The sequence below is a fragment of the Pinus tabuliformis genome, chromosome 1_2 (assembly GCF_031772625.1).
Source record: "Pinus tabuliformis cultivar Carrire ecotype Pingquan chromosome 1_2, CPIR1, whole genome shotgun sequence".
Lineage (NCBI taxonomy): Eukaryota > Viridiplantae > Streptophyta > Pinopsida > Pinales > Pinaceae > Pinus > Pinus tabuliformis.
Window position 1 is genome coordinate 1120246230 of NC_142298.1, and position 17940 is coordinate 1120264169.

A 17940-nucleotide genomic window follows, 5' to 3' on the forward strand; every position below is an offset into this window, starting at 1 on the left:
GGTTTGGAAATGGTGCAGGCAGTACAGGGTCTAATATACTTCCAAACATCTTGATGAAGTTTCAGCTATTAAAAATACTTCTTCAATATCGCCACTATTTTTTCTACTCTGAAATGTCCAGCAACCCGAATGTAGTGTGCCTCCCAAATCATCTTGTCAAACTCACTTGAAGAAACACATGTGTCCCTAGTGGCATAACAGTGCATCCTAAAGGTGAAAATTTGGAACTTTCTTCCCTTCCAGGAGTGTCTGGTATGTGCTGTCGAATTCTGGATCGCTCTTGTAAATATGTGGCCACCTCGAAGTCTCATGCCCATAGGAGCCTATCATAGTGATCATCACCATGACTGGTGGTTGGCTGAGGCAATCAACAACATTGTTGGTCCTACCCTTCTTATACTTAATGTTCAAATCGAACTTCCCTTGTGTCTGTATGAATTGCAGGGGTCGGTGGTCTGTGTGGATGACCGTTTCCTTCCCCAGAATATAATGCTTCCATTGACAGCGGACTTGCACAATGGAATACATTTCTTTTTCGTAAGTGGGATACTTTTGGACTATGTCTGAAAGTGTCTCATTGTGGTAAGCCATTGGATGCCCCTGCGCCAATAGCATAGTCAGAGGTGTCTCTCTCAATCTCAAATGGTTGTTGCAAGTCTGGTAATTTGAGCACTAGTGAATAGAAGAGGTGATGCTTCAACTCAAAAAATGCATGTTGTTGGGTTTCAGACCAAAAAAAAATTCTTTCACTCTGCCCTTGGTGACTTGACTTAAAGGACAAGTGATATGAGAGAACCCCAACACGAACCTGCGGTAGAGATTGGCAAGACCCAAAAAAATGGAGTTTTGTTAGAGTGGTTGGAGATGGCCAATCCTAAATGACTTGTATCTTGGTTGGGTCCACATGTACACCCTACTTATCAATGATGTACCCTAAATATTGAACCTGGGATAGGCCAAAAGTGTATTTCTCCAAGGTAGCACACAACTTGTTTTGTCACAGGGTTTGAAGGACCTGTCGAATATGGTAGATGTGCTCTTCTCAAATCTGGTTGAAGATCAAGATGTCATCTAAATACACAACCATCAATCTCATGAAGGTTGTAAGGGCATTCTTCAATCCAAACGCCATGACCAACTATTCAAAAAGGCCCTCCTTGGATTTGAAGGCAGTCTTCCACACATCAGAGGGTTCGATAGGTACCTGGTGATAACCTGTCTTTAAGTCAATCTTGCTGAAATATTTTGCCCCCTTGAGCTGGTCCAAAAGTTCATCAATCCACGAGATTTGGTACCTATTCCACACAGTGATCTTGTTCAACACCCGATAGTCAATACAGATTCTTTAGGTCCCATCCTTCTTCTGTAGCAATAAAATCGGGCTCCCACAGGGTGACGATCTTGGCTTGATGCCTGATGCGTCCTTTTTGCAATAGTTCCTGAATCTTTCTCTTGATCTCATCATTCTTCATAATAGAGCATCAATAGATTAGTCCATTGCGCAGCGACGCACCTAGGGTTAGATCGATGGAGTGCTTGACTTGATAGTATAGAGGTACCCCTATAGGTGAGGTGAAAATGTCTTTGTACTTCTCCATGAACTTGTCCATTTGTTGTTTTTGTTCAGAGGAGCCCTGCCTAGAAGTTGTGGCCACAACCTTCTTCTTTCCCTAAGAGCAAATCATAAAAAATAAAAAAAAATCCTAGTCTAGGAAATGATCTTACTACATTTATTTCAAGTGACGAAAGAGATGGTGGTAGGTGGGGCTACCTTCATTATCCTGTACAACTTATTGGAAAAAGTAATAATCATAGAGCAAGGTCTAGACTCATAGACAACATGTTGCCTCCATAAGTATGGTTGTCCTAGCAATACATCACAAACTTCAAGAGGAGCAACATCACACAGTACCTCATACGTGAAGGGCTTGATGTTGTATGGAAGGGGACACTATTGTGTAATGTGAAGATCTCGTCCTTGGTGAAGCCACCCGATGGTGTACGACTATGGACATGTTGTATTCGTTAGGCCCAACTGCTTCACGACCTCTACTGAAATAAGGTTCTTTTGGCTCCTATTTTCGACAATGAACTGCAGTGGATAACCCTTCACCCGTATATGTGAGTGGAAGAGGCATTCGCCCTCCTATAGATCTTTAGGCTCAATATTCTAGATCTTGGTGGTGGCCACGGTGGCATTAGGCTCAGATTCCAAGTCTTTTATACCTCTGAAGAAGTCGAATTGATGCTAGCTTTAAAACAGTCTTCTCTATACATAAAAGAAGATTATGATACCTAGATGAAATGCAATATAAGAAGTCAACCTGATATCCCCAAGAAATTTGAAGAGGATTGATATGGTATGTATATTTATATATATTGTATGCATTATTGCCTAATCCAAATGACTTTGGAAGCAATGAATAAAGAATAATATGAGATCTAGAAATGGAGGCATAGACTCTTAAGATTGATGCTCTAGGTATATATTATCTTTGTTCTTGTATCTCAAGAGCTCTATCAATGACCAAGTATAGGTCTATTTGCATGTATGTTTCAAAATTATTTTTGAAACAAGTGACCTCTACTTCAATAATGCAAAGATGATCTCAATATATTGTAAAGTTTTGTGCAAAATTATCGTTGAGAATACTAAGTTAATGAACTGAAATCATTTCATTACAAAACATATGATACCAATTATGGAATCCTCAATCTATTGTGATATATCTTATGAAGGAATCACATATCAAATTTTCATTCAAAAGCAAGATAAGACCAACATTGGAAAATGAAGTTTAAAGTTAACCAATTTTTATTTACCTAAAGATATTTCCTCATAATAAGAAGCATGGTATTGAAGGAAAATCTTCATAAAATTAGAAGTCAAGTCACTCTCCAAATAATTTAAAGAAGAGAGTCATACACAAAACTTGATGTGTCAAATATACTTGAATTGAAAGGCTCAATTGAATTGATAATGTTGAAGCAATAATCAAGAACATTTAATTGCTAAGAAATTAAGACTATGATATTTGAACATTTGCATATGAAGAAAATCATGCAGATGTCAAAGTTGTTAGAAAATTATATATTACAGAGCAATGGAACACATAAAATATTGCAGAAATATAAACACATAAAACAAGAGAGACACATATATACGTGGTTCACCCAGTTTGGGCTACATCCACGGAGAAACAGCTAGTCCTCCTTTTCATTATATTATCCGGCAAATTGAAGAGATACAACCTACAGCAGATCCACTATAACACCCTCTTCGCTCTCAATCTCCTCTCTCTTCCTCACTCATAATACAGATCTACATAGACACAATACAATTCCCTCATATATAGTGAGGGGTTGCCTTCTAGGGAAAAAAACGCTAAATTAAACATAACTTCTACCATTAGATCATATGCCTAATGAACGGCCTAGATTGACTAGAAATTACTAGACTTTTACAAGGTAGTTTTACATCTATTTTTAGCTTTGAGGGCGCTGCCCTTGAACCCCCACCGGGGACCGTTGGCCCCTGAACAACTCCACCGCTGCTTCACTTGCTAGACAATAACTCCACTTTGGACCTGGTTGTTTCTCATCTTCTTCATCATACTTGAAGACCAATTGAAACTAAGCAGATTCTTGGTTTCTCCCTGGTTACAACTTTTGTTAGCATATCTGCAGGATTTTGGCTAGTGTGTATCTTTTCCAGCTTCAACTGTCCATCTTCCAACACTGACCGTATGAAATGGTACTTGAGCTGTATATGTTTAGTCTTGGAATGAAATGCAAAGTTCTTTGCAAGATGTATGGCACTCTGGTTGTCATTGTATAACCTGCCCAACTCCTACTTCTTACCCAATTCATCTAGAAACCTTTGTAACCAAATCATTTCTTTGCTAGCCTATGTAGCAACAACATACTCTGCTTCTGTTGTTGAAAGTGAAACAACACTTTGGATTTTTGAAACCCAACTAACTATTGTTCCACCTACAGTAAATACATATCTTGTAGTGTTCCTCGTGTTATCTCTGTCACCTGCCATATCTGCATCAACATATCCCTGTAGAGCAATGTTTGAACCACCAAAGCATAATGTTTGATTTGTGGTACCTCTCAAATACCTGAGAATCCACTTCACTACCATCCAATGTTCTTTTCCTGGATTGTTCATGTACCTACTTACAACTCCCACTGCATGTGCAATATCAGGCCTTGTGCAGACAATTGCATACATTAAGCTTCCAACTGTTGATGCATATGGAACTTTAGACATATGAGCCATTTCTTCCTGAGTCTTGGGACACGCCTCCTTACTTAATTTGAAATGGCTAGCCAAAGGTATACTAACTGGTTTTTCATTCTGCATATTAAACCTTTTTAACACCTTTTCTATGTACTCACTTTGAGACAATGTTAATTTCTAATTCTTCTTGTCTCTATTATTCTCATACCAAGGATTTGTTTTGCATCGCCCAAATCCTTCATTTCAAATGAGTTTGCCAATTTCCTTTTGAGCACATTTATTTCTTGTATGTTAAAACCTGCAAAAAGCATGTCATCTACATACAATAACAATATAATATAGTTGTCATCATTTTGCCTTTTGAGATAAACATAATGGTCAAAGTGACATCTAGTATAACCTTGTTCAGACATAAACCTGTCAAAATTTAGATACCACTGCCTTGGATCCTATTTTAAGCCATACAAGCTCTTATTCAACCTGCACACTAGTTTCTCCTTCCCTTTTACCTCATATCCTTGTGGTTGTTGCATATATATCTCTTCCTCCAAATCCCCATGGAGAAAGGTTGTCTTTACATCTAACTACTCAAGATGCAAATCTTCAGCTGCTACTAGACTTAGAATAGTTCTGATTGAAGTCATTTTCATAACAGGAGAAAATATCTCATCAAAGTCTATACCCTTTTTCTGTGCAAACCCTTTCACCACAAGTCTAGCTTTATACCTTTTTCTACCTCCATCTTCTTCCTTCAACTTGTAAACCCATTTATTTTGCAATGTTGTTTTACCTGCAGGCAACCTGACTAAGTCCCAAGTTTGGTTATGTGCTAAGGAGTCCATCTCTTCTTTCATGGCTTGCTCCCACTTCTTCCTGGTTTCTACCTACACTGCTTCTTCATAACATTCTGGTTCACCAGAATCAGTCAACAATACATAATATAATGAAGGAGAGTATCGTTTAGGGGGTCTACTTATCCTGGTAGATCTTCTAACACCACTTTCAGGTGTTTGAAGTGCTTGTTTCTGTTGTGGTTGTTGTTCTGGCTGTTGATCATTATGATTTTTAGGCACCATCACTTTTCCTCTAATATTGTCAAGCACTGTGTATTCTCTATTTTCATTTTCCTGTTTCTTTTCCTGTAATTGATTCTTATACAAGACCTTTTCATTGAATATTACATCTCTCCTCCTAATGATTTTGTGATTTTCATAATCATATAAGCGTTAACCAAAGTCATTAACACCATATCCAATAAAGGTACATTTCTTTGATTTTGCCTCAAGCTTTGTTCTATTTTCTTTGTTAATGTGGACAAAGGCTTCACAACCAAAAGTCTTTAAAAAAGACTAGTTTACCTTTTTACCTATCCATGCCTCCTCTGGAATACCACCATCCAAGGAACTTGAAGGCCCTATATTTATTAGATAAACAACAATATCTACAACATCTACCCAAAATTGTAAAGGCAATCCTGCATGCAATCTCATGCACCTTGCACGCTCCATGATTGTCTTGTTCATCCTTTCTGACATGCCATTTTCTTGTGGTGTTCTTGGAATTGTCTTCTCTCTGCAAATTCCATTCTCTAAGAAGTACCTATCAAACTCTTTGCTGCAATATTCACCTCCGTTATCTGATCTGAGACACTTCCTCCTTTTCCTTGTCTCGTTTTCAACCAAAGCTTTCCATTTCTTGAAAGTAGCAAATACATCAGATTTATTTCGAATACAATAAATCCAGGTTTTTCTGGTTGCATCATCAATAAAAGTAACATAATAATGAGAGCCACCAAGAGATGATATCTGAGCAGGTCCCCATACATCTATATGCATAAGCTCTAATTTTTCTCTCTTCTTTTCTTTCCCAACTCTAAAGATTTTGACTCTCTTCTATTTTCCATAAACATAGTTTTCACAAAATTTTAAATCAACATGCTTCAAACCTGGCAACAAATTTCTTGAGTGAAGAATCTGCATACCCTTCTCACTCATGTGCCTAAGCCTATGATGCCACAATGTCGTATCTTCTCCTGTATAGGTTAAAGAATTAACAGAATTAGAAATACTATTGCATTAGTACAATGTACTAACCTTTTCTCCTTTCGCTATTACCATGGATCCTTTAGTGACCTTCCAGGTTTTATCTGTGAAAGTAGTTATGCAACCTTCACCTCCCAACTGCTCTGTTGAAATTAGATTTTTCTTCAGGTCTGGAACATGCCTTATCTCCTTCAATAGCCATTGATTTTCATTTTGTTGTTTTATGAAAACTGTACCCATTCCAACGATTTTACAGGGTTTATCATCACGCAATCGAACCTGTCCAAAATCTCCTCGAACATAATCATGAAAATGATTCCTATCAGGTGTGGCATGGAATGAGGCCCCTGAATCTACCACCCAAGCATCAATAATATTTCTAATGAAAGAATCAAAGCATCTTGCAAGACATCACCTGTTACATTCGCTTCATGATTGTTTTCTTGTTGTGTGTCTCCTTCTTTTCCTTTTCGAGACTTGCAGTCTTTCTTTAGGTGTCCTTTCTTCCCGCATTTCTAGCACATTATCCCCAATCTGGACTTGGATCTTCCTTTTCTTGACTTATTGCGATATCTAGAGCTCTTTCCTCTTTCCATTTTTCTTCCCCTAGTCTCTGCAGTCAAAGCATTACCTGATGTCTCATTGGATCTTTTTCGTCGCATTTCCTCACTAAGGATTGCACCAACAACATCACCAAACTTTAAAGTACTTTAAAGTACTAGATCCAGAGACAGAGTTACTAATGGCCATAACTAAACCATTCCAACTTTCTGGCAATGAGCACAGAAATAACAGAGCCCTAACTTCATCATCAAAATTTACCCCTATAGCACTTAACTGACTTATAACTGTATTAAAATCATTTAAATGGTCTGCAATAGATCCACCTTCTGACATCTTCGTATTAAATAAATGCTTCATAAGAAATACCTTATTTGAGGCTGATGGTTTTTCATATAGTTTGGCCAATGCCGACATTAAACCCTTTATTGTCGTTTCCTTTGAAATATTAAGTGCTACCGATGTCGCTAGGCATAGCCGTATTGTTCCAAGTGGCTTTCTGTCGAGAATATCCCATTCTATGTCTGTCATACTTGTTGGCTTCTTTGTCTTTCCACTCAATGGTAGGTACAGATCTCTCTGATACAGATAATATTCCATCTGCATCTTCCACAAGTGGTAGTTTTTGTCGTTGAATTTTTCGACCTTAAACCTACCATCTTCCACCATTGCTCTCACTCGAACCAGGAACCCTTCTCTCCTGTGAGTTTATCATCCAAATAGACCTTCGGCTCTTATACCAGTTGCTAGAAAATTATATATTATAGGGAAATGGAACACATAAAATATTGCATAAATATAAACACATAAAATACATAAAACAAGAGAGACACAGATATATGTGGTTCACCCAGTTTGGGCTACATCCATGGAGAAACAGCCAGTCCTTCTTTTCATTATATTATCTAGCAAACTGAAGAGATACAACCTACAGTAGATCCACTATAACACTCTCTTCGCTCTCAATCTCCTCTCTCTTCCTCACTCATAATACAGATCTACATAGATGTAATACAATTCCCTCATATATAGTGAGGGGTTGCCTTCTACGAAAAAAAACCCTAAATTAAACATAACTTCTACCGTCAGATCATCTGCCTAATGAACGGCCTAGATTGACTAGAAATTACTAGACTTTTACAAGGCAATTTTACATCTATTTTTAGCTTTGGGGGCACTACCCCCGAACCCCCGTCGGGGGACCACTGGCCCCCAGATTGCCCCAGTCGGGGGGGATTAGCTTACCCAGACCCCCGCGGGGGGGGACAAGTCCCCTCCACGTGAAGGGGTGTACAGTCTTCCTGGGGTATACATTCAGTTGAAACCTTTGAATACAGAAGATAATCAGGGTCCACACCCAACAAAAGTATATTAGATTTGTAAGAAGTATAAAGATAAAATATAGGGTATGGAAGTCTTTTTTATTTTTGCGGTTAGAAAACCCTAGAAAGTAAAAAAGGTTTGAACAAGAAAACCCTAGGGTTTGTGGATAAAACCCTAGGATTGATCGTTATCGTTGGAAAGAGAAACCCTAGTTCTTAATGTTGATGAAAAAAGATGATGAAATTTCAAAAATCAAGAGGGAGCTGACATGTTCTCATAAAGATAAGTATTTCATATCTCTATTTCTTGTTTATTAATATTGTTGTTTCTATTAGTCTCTTGTCTTTGTATATCTTGCTTGGTTATGATTGTTCTTCCATGCCCTTCTAGTGAGGATTGCATGTACATGATGAATGTTTTCAGAACTATAGTAGTAGATGGAAAGAATAGAAGAACAAAGCATTGTTATTGAAAAGAAGACTCATGTTGAGCTATGGACTTGGAGGGAGCAGATTTGATCTATGTCGAAAATGTGAAAATTTATGAATCTAACACATAAGAAACCCCTACTACAATATCTGGTTTATTGTCTCCTACTTGTTCTTTACATTAACAAGTTATTTAAATACATAAATATCAAACTAAACACAAATGTAGCCTTCACAGATATACATATCATTCACTGAAGTAGATAGAAAAAATAACACAAGGGACACCTTTATTTCTGGACAATTGTCCCTGGAAAAACCTAATGCGGGAAAACCAATGCAACATATATGAGGTTTTTATTATTAAGTAGATTTCTGAATACAACTAGGGTGCCAAAAATGGCTCACCTTTCATAGAATATCCTTGGCAGTAGTACCTCTCTCCAGAGACATATATTTCGACAAATCAACAACCGGATGAACAACCCCACAACAACACTAACTGTTGCTTGTGCTGGATAGAGAAAGCTTCTCCAAGCACTCCTTTGGAACTGTGTCACCCCTTCCCTACCGATTAGCTCTCAGTATGCCCCACAGAACCTCCTTAGCACAGCCTCTACAACCTAGTGTCAGCCTCTACAGCCCTCTGTGTTGTCTGCATCAGCCTCTGCGGCTTTCTGTGTTAGCGTATACGTCCTCTGCAGCTTTTGTGTCCTCTGCGCTGGCCTCCTTAGCCTTTGTGTCAGCCCTCCTAGGCTTTGCGCTACCTATTCCAGCGCTTCGTTGCCTCTAAGATATGTATTATTTAGCCTTGGATTGAAATCCCTTACGGAACTTCCCCTAACTGCAAATGATCTCTAACTCTATTTCCTCGGCAAAACCAACCCCAGAAAATCAAATTCTTGCTCTTTCTTGGTGTGTATCCCAATGACCCTCAAGCCTCCTCTTATACTTTTCTTCTTGACGATTCAATGGCCAAGATTAAGTCCCTAATCAACGGCTAAGATTAGAACTGTCTTGAGCCTCATCACTTAGAACTTTCTCACCCATTTTATATTAATACACATTAATATTTTTTATTTTCCCAATTTTAGAATTAGGGACCCATTAAAAATATTAATTATTTTAATAGCTCTTCATCTGGGTGGAATTTTTCCAAACGATTCCTGAGTCTTGGATATCTCATGTGCCTTAGCCTCTCCACCAAATTTCATGGCTAGAGCACATTCAGTGCTACCCAAAATAAACATAAAATAAGTCATATTGTCACTTCCAAGATGAAGATGGCTAGAATTACCAAGCATAGGATTACCTTAGTAAGAGAGACAATAATATGAAGTCAAACACCCCATGTATGGTACTCTCGAATTAATGGCTATTTAGAACGATGATCCATTTTTGAATATGATCCTTATTGGGTTGTGTTATATTCTTTCCATGGCTATCCCACGCATGGGGTGTTGTGAGGGGTTATGCGGGGGGGTAGTAGCCCCCTTGCACAGGGTCCAGGGCAACACCCCAAGAACTTTTTTTTGGACCCTATATTAGGTGGGCGGACCTACCTATGGTTTTTTGCATGGATTTCGTACATGGTTTTGGGCATGTTGGTTTACTATCCATGGTATTTTGTAGATCCTGTCAAGGTAACTAAGATTATGTTCTAATCCAGGGTTAATGGATTGGGATTTATGGATGCTTTGGCATGTGTGTGTGTGTGTGTGTGTGTGTTAACATTGAAAGGAATATAATGAAAAATCAATTTGGTAGTCCCGGTTTCGGGATCCAAGGGAAAATCCCTGTGTATATATGTTTTATGTTTTATACTCTTGTCATTGTTTATTTTCAGTTTTTTAGAATTCTTATGCAAATAATTTTTATACGCGGTTAAAACCTACATTTGGTATCAAAGTTGTTTTGGCTTGAAGGGGACACCTTTGCTGCAAAGTGGTTTTTTTGTCGGGCCTGTGGTGGACCCTGTTCAGTGGGATATTTGCGGGATTGATTCTTGTGGTGAAAGAAGATGGCGAGCAGTGGAAATATAAAGATCGAGAAATTTAATGGTAGAAGCTTTGAGTTGTGGAAACTCAAGATGGAGGATATGCTAATGGATAAAGATCAATGGATCGCAGTAGATCCAAGTACTAAACCAACAACAATGTCAGCTGAAGATTGGGAAAAGTTGGATCAGAAGGCAAATAGCACAATACGATTATGTGTCTCATATTCAGTATTGATGAATGTATTGGGGGAAGCTTCGGTGGAGTCTTTGTGGGACAAGTTAGAGACTTTGTACCAATTTAAGTCTCTAGTGAATAAACTGTTCCTGCGGAAAAAGATGTATAACCTAAGGATGAAAGATGAAGACTCGGTGATAGAGCATCTGAATGCATTTAATAATGTGGTAAGTGAGTTATTATCTGTTGATATTAAAATTTCATATGAAGACAAGTGCATTATTTTGTTGTCTTCTCTACCATATTCGTGGGATAGTTTGGTTGTTGCAATAGGTAGAAATGAAATTGCTTTGTAGTTTGAAGAAATAGTCTCATCCTTGTTGTCAAAGGAGATGAGACAAAAAAATATGGAGGAATAGAATGGTTATGCCTTGTTTGTACAAGGACGGTCCCAGAGCAAAAAAAAAAAAATAAGTCCTCGAGTGGGAGATCTAAATCTCCAGGAAAACCTGTAAATGTGTGCTAGAAATGCGAAAAGGAAGGGCACTAGAAAAGGGATTGTAAATCTAAATCTCCTGAGAAAGGAAATGGATCTGATGATGCTCCTTCTACAGAGGAAAAAACCACCTCAGATGAAGGTGGTGATGTGTACTTTGCTTCTTCTTCAAGTACACGTATAGATCATAAGGCATGGTTGATTGACTCAGGTGCATCCTTTCACTTCACTCCCCATAGAGAGTGGTTCTGCGAGTATGATAAGTATTATGGTGGTGATGTCTTTTTAGGGGATGACAGGAATGCTAGAATCGTTGGTCATGGAAAATTCAAGTTGAGTTTGCAAGGTGGAAGGATTAAAACACTTCCAATTGTTTTGTATATTCCTACATTGGCCAGAAATCTGATATTTGTAAGCAAGCTGGATGATGCAGGTGTAAAAGCAATGTTCAAGAACGATACCTACAAGATGGTTCGAGGAGCACTGGTATTGATGCGAAGAGTTCGGATTGGAACTCTGTACAAGCTTCAAGGTAGCACAGTTATTCATGGGTGCAATAGTTCTATGGTTCTTGAAAGTGGAGCAAAAAATATACTAGTCTCTGGAGAAAAGACCATGCTTTGGCATCAAAGGCTTGGACATATTGGAGAGAAGGGCCTTCAAATACTTCAAGGTAAAGGTATGATAGAAGGTATGTCTAATAGCTATCTGGATTTTGATTTATGTGAAAATTGTATATGGGAAGAAGAATTGGGTGAGTTTCCCCTCTGGTGGTAAGAGAGCGAAACAAATATTAGAGTTTGTGCATAGTGATGTGTTTGGATCTGTGTCAGTTTCATCACTAGGAAAGTCTTTGTATTATGTATCATTTATAGATGAATTCTCAAGGAATACATGGATATATTTCCTTAAGAAGAAATTTGAAGTCTTTGGCAGGTTCAAAGAATTTAAGGCTCTGGTGGAAAACCAAATAGAGAATAAGATAAAGATGTTGAGGACAGATAACAGTGGAGAGTTTTGCAAGAAGGAATTTGAAGAGTTTTGTAAGAAGTGTGGTATAGCACGATAGAAGACTACTCCATACACACCTGAGAAAAATGGAGTTTCAGAAAGAATGAACAAGATGTTGATGGAAAAGGCATGAAGCATGCTCAGTGGTGCGGGGTTAAGACAAGAATTCTGGGTAGGGGCAGTGGAGACTTCATGTTACCTAGTCAACAGATCACCTTCATCAACGTTGGAGGGTAAGAATCCACAAGAGGTATGGACTGGTAAGAAACCTTCTCTTTCACATCTGAGGGTATTTGAATGTGATGCATATGTACATGTTCAAAAGGAGAAAATAAAAAATTTGGATAGTAAATATGAAAAGTGCATCTTTATTGGGTATAAGGATGGTTTAAAAGGTTATAATCTTTGGAACCCAGAAACAAGGAAGGTTGTGTACAACCAAGATGTGGTATTTAGAGAGGTGACAGATGCTATTAAACATGAAGTACTACCAAAGCAACCTGAGAAGATGGAGTTTGAGCTAAAGGAGGAATAATCAAACTCTACAGTAGAAGAGGAATCAGAAGATGAAGAGCCACAAACTCTGGCTGATAGAAGATCAGTTCGAGAAACAAGGAACCTAGAAAGGTATAGCCCATCTACTTTCTGTTCAAATTTTTCTTTATCTTTTACTGATGATGATCCCAAGACTATGAGGGAAGGAGTAGATTCAGAGGATGGAAAACTTTGGAAAGAGGCCATGGTTGATGAAATGGCATCTTTGCGCAAAAATGAGGCTTGAGATTTGGTGGAGTTTCTGACTGGAAGGAAACCCATTGGCAGAAAATGGGTGTTTAAGAAGAAGATGAATGCAAAAGGAAAGGTGGAGAAATACAAAGCTCAGTTGGTAGAAAAAGGTTATTCCCAGGTGCTAGGAATTGATTTTGGTGATATTTTTTTCTCATGTTGCCAAGGTAGCTTCTATTAGATTAATTTTATCTGTTGTTGCTGCTTTTTATTTTGAGGTAGAACAAATGGATGTAAAGACCAAATTTCTTCACGAGGATCTAGAAGAAGAGATCTACATGAAGCAACCTGAAGGCTTTGAGGTGAAGGGTAAGAAAGAACAAGTATGCAAGTTAAGAAAGTCTCTGTATGGGTTGAAACAGTCACCAAGGATGTGGTATCAAAATTTGATACATTTATACGAGGAATTTTCTTCACTATAAGCAAAGCAGATGACTATGTGTATTATAAATTAATTGGTGAGCATGTTATTTATCTGGTCTTGTATGTGGATGATATGTTGCTGGTTGGAAATGACAAAGAAATTATCTAGGATTTGAAGACCAAATTGTCTCCCAAATTTTGACATGAAAGATCTTGGTGATGCAAACTATATTTTGGGCATGGAAATTAAGTGAGATTGGGAAAAGAGGAAGATCTGGTTAAACCATAGGAAGCATGTCGAGACAATACTGCAAAGGTTTAATATGCAGGGTAGTAAACCTGTCAAGGTTCCTATTCCTGTAGGTGTAAAGTTATATGTTGAACAGTGTCCCAAGACACAAGAAGAGGAAGAGAACATGTCCCATGTTCCATATGCATGTGTTTTCAGTAGCCTGATGTATGCAGTGGTATGTACTAGACCAGACATTGCACATGCAATGGGAGTATTGAGCATGTTTATGTCAAAACCAGGGAAGGAGCATTGGAAAGAAGTGAAGCGAGTTTTTAGGTATTTGTGTGGCACTAGTGATTATGGTTTGTGCTACCAAGGAAGACGATGATTGGATAGAGTTTTGGACATCCATCGCTTTGTTGATGTAGACTAGGCTGGAGATTTGGATTAGAGAATATCTACAAGTGGGTATGTGTTTAACCTATTTGCAGGTGCAGTCAGTTGGATGAGTAAGAGACATTTTGTAGTGGAACTTTCAACTACAGAGGTAGAATACATGGCAGCCACTCATGCAAGGAAGGAAGCAGATTGGTTGCAAAGATTGTCTTCAAGTATGGGGTTAGTACATCGAGCTATAAGGATAGACTGTGACAACCAAAGTGAAATTTTCTTGGAAAAGGAACCTGCTTATCATTCAAATACAAAGCACCATGATGTTCAATGTCACTTTGTGAGGGATATGGTTGAGGACAAAAAGGTGTTGCTGGTAAAGGTGGACACTTTGAAAAATACTTGCAGATGCATTGACAAAGTCTATGAGCACTAAGAAGTTATCTTAGTGTAGAGAAAGAATGGGTGTTGTTGGGCTAGATCAATGACTAAGCTCTCCTATGGCCCCTTGTGGAAAGAAAACAACAAGTGGGAGAATGTTGGGTTGTGTTATATTCTTTCCATGACTGACCCACAGGCAGGGGGGTCACGAGGTCCATGGCAGCACCCCGAGAATTTTTTTTTGGACCCTATATTAGGTGGGCCGACCTACCTATGGTTTTGTGCATGGATTTCACACATGTTTTTGGGCATGTTGGTTTACTTTCCATGGTATTTTGTAGATCCAGTCAGGGAACTACCATTATGTTCTAATCTAGGGTTAATGGATTGGGGTTTATATATGCTTCGGCATGTATATATATGTATTGTAACATTGAAAGGAATATAATAAAAAAACAATCTAGTAGTCCCGGTTTTGGGATCCAAGGGAAAATGTCTGTGTATATTTGTTTTCTGTTTTATGCTCTCGCCACTGTTTATTTTCTATTTTTAGAATTCGTATGTAGGTAATTTCTATACGGGGTTAAAACCTACAATCCTGTGATTTTGATGATCAATTTCTGACTATGGGGGAGGACCTATTTGTCTAATGTAAGAGGGAGTTAACTGAAGGACATTGGTCTAATGCATTACTACCTAGGATTGAAAGAGTGGAATAAGCCTGTTGAAATATTTCTTTAGATTATTTATAAATTTTGGATGATGGACTATGAGTCCATGCACACATCCATGATAACAAATTTTAAGAAGTTATGAGACTTTGTTGCTGAATTGTTTAATATTACTTATTGGCTTCTTGAATTATATGTTATATTGATTTATAGATTCTGACAAGGCTATATGTTCTAAAGAGCACTTATTGATGTTGTCTTAACCAAGATATTATGTATGAGTATTGTGTAGACATCTATTACACTTAGCACATATGAAGCAGGGTATAAAGTTGATTGGTCAACCTATTGTGAAGAAATTTGGCTTCAAAAGCTATTTGTTGGAGTGTTTTGATCAAGAGTTGGAATTGATCGTGGTATATTGTGACAATCAAAGTTATGTGAAGCTTTCTGAGAATTAAGTCTTTCAATATAGGTCTAAGAACTTTAAGATCAAGTGTTAGTATATCCAGGATGTTGTCCAAATAAGAGTTGTTAGGCTTGAATACATTTCTATTAAGCAGGTTGTTGATGTTTTGACAAAGACACTATCCTGAATGAAGTTTGTTTTCTTTTTAGAGAAGCTTGGAATGGTTTAGAATCCCTCTTTTGAAGAGAGGAAGCATTGATTTTATAACATCGTGAATCTTCCTTGGACTTTACTAAGAAACCATGTTTTATGGTTGGGAAGGTTGTTTTGGTTACTTCCTTGGGTCATTGAGTTTGACCAAGAAACCTTATGGTTGGGGAGGTTAGTTCTGAGGCTTGGAGTGATACCTTAATTCATTGTGTTTTATCAAGAAACCAATAAGAATAGTTATAGATAGTGATTTTGAGAACTCTCCCTTGGGTCATTACAGTTGACTGAGATACCATATGGTCAAGGAGATTGACCCTTTTGGCATCAAGATCAGGATTCCTCCCTTGGGTCGTAGACCGAGAGACTATATAGTTGAGGATTTTTATATTGAGATAGGGATTCCTCCCTTAGGTCATTGAGCTTGACTAAGATACCCTTATTTATGGTTAGGGAGATGAACCCTAATTACTCTCTTAGGTCGTTAGGTTTGGCTGGGAGAGCATTTTCATGGTTGGAGAGTTTGATCCTGATTACTCCCTTGAGTCATTGTGCTTGATTGAGAAAAAATTTCATATGGTTGGAAATTTTGGCATCATGAATGATAGTGATTGATTCCATGGCTAATTGGGTTCTGACCTTGATGCCATTGGTTTTGGTTTGTGGGATGAACTTGATGTTATCAACCTTTATTTATGATGAGATTTTTGCATATGATTTTGTAATCTCTCCCTTAATTCATTATTGATAGACAAATGAATTAGTCAAGGAGGTTGATCTTAAGAGAGAGAATGAAAACTACCTCCCTAGCTAAGAGGGAATGTTGGAAATTGGTAACTTTAGTTGATATTTTCTTTAATAAAATAAAAAGTGAAAATTTGAGTTTATTTACCACAATTGTTCAAGTCATCACCTCCAAGATCAAGTCAACTTTCCTAAGAGACACACCCCTTTGCATGGACGAATAACTATATATTGAGTCTATTTTCTCTCCTCCAAAGAAGATTTGGATCATCTCATCTATCTCTATGGAACCTTGTGGATTTGAGGTATAATATATCTACGATATGTGAAGGTTATGTGGCTTATATCTCTGTGATATGTGAAGGGTATGTGGCTTACATCTCTCTGGATACTTGAAATTTATGTGTTACAATTATATGTGGCATCATTTTAATTCAGAATCTGAGAAAAAGGACGAAGTTTGGCCCTCTTGGATACCTATGGCAGATCTATTACAAACCTATTTATGGATAGAATTGAAGGGATATTTGTATTGGAAATTGGAGGGTTGGCTTGGAACTTGCGGGAGGTCGTCTTGCTGGTTAATATTTGTCTACGAAATCTTGTCAATGATGTGCTATTTTGATGTAAAAATTGGATTGAATTGGGAATTCTCTCATAAGGATAGGAATCTAGGTTTTTCTTCTTGGAGTGGGGTTATCCTAGGGTAATTTTGGCATCTCTTGTTTCATTTTCTAACTGTGGTTTCTACTGCTCTACTATTCTTAATGGTTGCAATTTTAAAGTATAATGGATTAATTATTGGATTGTTCTAAAGAATTCAAATTGTATCTTTTAAAGTAGTTATCAATTTGAAAATTTGTTCTAGCCTATGTGTAAACTAGAAAATCAACAAAATTTTGTAATGAAAGATTGGATCATTCCCAAAACCCTTGAGAAATTGTAGGATTATTAGGACATATAGGTTGCTACAAGAAGTTTGGGAGAAATTATGAAAAATTATTGATTCCTTAACCTCACTACTTTAAGAAAGTGCTTTTGTTAAACAAAACTTCTTAGCTTTAAAATATCCCTCTCTTGATCTCTAGATAAAAATGTAAGATATTCTTGAATTCTTCAAGCATTCTTGAAAGATAACTTCCACATTAGTGTTACCTTCACCCAAAATACTTCTCAATGAAGTTTTTGAAACCATAGATTTTCGTGCCTTCACGAATCATATCTACTTAGTAATTGGACGAGGGTGTAGTCTAACAAGGTTATTTTGGGGATTTTTGTTGAAATCCTGTAGTATGATTGTTGGTGAGATTACGATGTTTTGTTATTTAATTGAAATTTATAATGCAAAAATAGATTTATCATTAAGGAAACTCCTAACATATTCAAGTTGTGCAGACTCAAAAACTTAAAACTACAATTTTATCAACAACTAATTGGATTTTGGGTAAAATAAACCAAATAATCTCTTAGAAA